This window comes from Engystomops pustulosus, chromosome 1, assembly GCF_040894005.1.
Source record: "Engystomops pustulosus chromosome 1, aEngPut4.maternal, whole genome shotgun sequence".
Taxonomy (NCBI): domain Eukaryota; kingdom Metazoa; phylum Chordata; class Amphibia; order Anura; family Leptodactylidae; genus Engystomops; species Engystomops pustulosus.
In genome coordinates, this window is record NC_092411.1 from 19,304,512 (window position 1) to 19,307,585 (window position 3,074).

The window sequence follows — 3,074 nt, forward strand, 5'->3', positions numbered from 1 at the left end:
GTCCGTCGTCCTCTATGTTGTCTGATTTATTTGTTCTGTCTAGAAAAGTCTGATGTGTTGTATGGAAATCTATGTCCCAATGTTACAACAAAATTGCTTTTGTCAGAAGCTTCTTTTGTGTATGAACAGTGTCAAATAATAAAAATCTGCAAAAGTGTTTGTAGTTTATGGCTTTTTATTTTTTTAAAGAAATTTAAAGGCTGTAGATGGTGTTTTGTGTTATTCTGTAGTTGTAGTGTCTGTGTCGCTCCTGTATATAGCCGACTGTGCTGCTGCTGCTTGTGATCTAGATCTGATCAGGCCGCACTCCTGCCATCCGAAACTTCGGAGAGGGCAGATGACGGGACACCCATACAGAGGCCCACATAGTCGGTGTATGAGTATAGTGAGAGCGTCCTCTGGAGGAGGAGGGAGGGTATAACTTCAGTATCAGTAGTAGGGATCAGGATGAAGTTGTGATGATGCAGGAGAGTTGGTGGGGGCAGCAGCATCCTAGTCACACAGATTTCATATACATCACTGAGCAGGACATAACAGTGAAGCCTGTACATAGGGGTCTGCTATTAATGACCTACAAATGGGAGGGCCCGACAAGGGGGAGGGTCAGTGGCGTAACTAGAAGTTGATGGGCCCCAGTGCGAAGTCTGTCCCGGGCCCCCGACTATAATGTATGGTTTATAGTAATAATCTTCTCATATGGGAAAGTGACACCATAACGGCCCCCTCAGCCTCTTGGGCCCCGGTGCGACCGCAACCTCTGCACCCCCTAAAGTTACGCCCCTGGGGAGGGGTATGCTACAAAACTGAAGGGAGCTCATCTGTGTTGTAAAGACTGTGATCAGTGGGGTCGCCATGTTATAAATTAGGCTATTAAAGGGGTTATACACACACTTTCTAGATCATTAAAGGTGTTTTCCCATCAGGGCATTTACATTTAATTGAATTCATTTGCCATATGTAAACATTTCTTCTATTAGATATTATTAAAAAAAATGTTCATGTGTGAAGATAATTTCTTATAAATGTTGCCATGTTGTCCCTTAGAAACGAGATGGCTTCCTTGGATACGGCCACCTCTGCTGGAGTGATTGCACAAAGAAACAAAAGGTGTCTGTATATGAAATGTCTGGGAGTTACTGCAGGTCCCACAGCCGTCCTGTGGTAATGATTGCTGAATCCTGGGGGTTAGGCAGGACTGAATAGCGCGTGTCTGCCCACTGCTGCCAAAATGTGAGGTGGTTGTATCCAAGGAAGCTATCTTGTTTCTAAGGGACAGAATTATTACATATATGAAAAATTATCAATTAAATGTAAATGCCCAGATGGGAAACCCCCTTTAAGTCATTAAAAGGGATTGTCCAGCCAGATCACAATTTCCCCTATACACAGAATGAGAGAACTTGCCTATGGGTGGGGGGCCCCCAATTGTGGGACCCCCCCCCCCCCCACACACACACACACTGATGACGTCTGTGCCGTAGACAGTGAATGGAGCAGCAATGCGGATGTCCAACCTGCCTCTCCGTTTCGTTGGGATATAACTGACCCCCATACTTAAAGGGAACCTGTCAGGCCAATTTGGGACACTAAACCACCCACAGGTCCTTCTGGTTTAGTGTTCTGAATGGCCCTGTATGAGTTGCAGGGTGGGGGCAGTAAAACAAATAAACATACGTGATACCGCCAGAGAGTGCCACCGTGTGAGGACGCCCCACCCCACCCCAGTATCCTTAGACAAGCTACAATCCTGGAATATAATTACATATTACACAGTCCTGCTGCAACTATCCCACACAGAGGTATGATCACACATCTCTCCAGGGACGATACCTAACACTGCCAGCACAGAGCACAGCAGTGTGAGGACACACCCCCAAGTGCATTTTATTTTTCTAATGCAATTCTTTCTGATTTATCATCTATTCATACAACCTCACAGTTCACAATATTTGGCTTATACAATGAAAATCCTGCTGTCCGTGCCCTGTGTGCAACTGTAACTCCATATATTACACGGTACAAGAGCTGACCATCAGTCTGCGTCTATGCTGTATATCCTGTGTCTCCCCACTATATGTGCACATCATTGTTGGGGGGCTGCTCCCCAGTCCTCAAAACGTAAGCTAAAGTCCATAAACCTCATGGTCCGTCGTCCTCTATGTTGTCTGATTTATCTGTTCTGTCTAGAAAAGTCTGATGTGTTGTATGGAAATCTATGTCCCAATGTTACAACAAAATTGCTTTGTCAGAAGCTGCTTTTGTGTATGAACAGTGTCAAATAATAAAAATCTGCAAAAGTGTTTGTAGCTTATGGCTTTTTATTTTTTAAAGAAATTTGAAGGCTGTAGATGGTGTTTTTTAAGTTGTAGTGTCTGTGCCGCTCCTGTATATAGCCGACTGTGCTGCTGCTGCTTGTGATGTAGATCTGATCAGGCCGCACTCCTGCCATCCGAAACTTCAGAGAGGGCAGATGACGGGACACCCATACACAGAGGCCCACATAGTCTGTGTATGAGTATAGTGAGAGCGTCCCCTGGAGGAGGAGGGAGGGTATAACTTCAGTATCCATAGTAGGGATCAGGATGAAGTTGTGATGATGCAGGAATGTTGGTGGGGGCAGCAGCATCCTAGTCACACAGATTTCATATACATCGCTGAGCAGGACATAGCAGTGAAGCCTGTACATGGGGGGGGGGGGGGGTCTGCTATTAATGACCTACAAGGGGGAGGGCCGTGCAACAGTAGGGATGGGAGCTACTGACAAGGGGGAGGGGCATGCTACAAAACAGAAGGGAGCTTATCTGCTTATGGCGTCATCTGTATTGTAAAGATGGTGATCAGTGGGGTCGCCCTGTTATAAATTAGGCTATTAAAGGGGTAATACACACATTTTCCTGTATACACAGGATGAAAGAACTTTTCTATGGGGGGGGGGGGGGACTTCAGATGTGAGTCTGATGTGCCTCATCTGACTTGCATCTAGGTAACTACTGTATATATGGGGTTTTTTTTACCTCGCCCACATGCCGAGAGCTCATAAAGGCTGTTTTGGGTCCATGCGCACCTGTATTTGG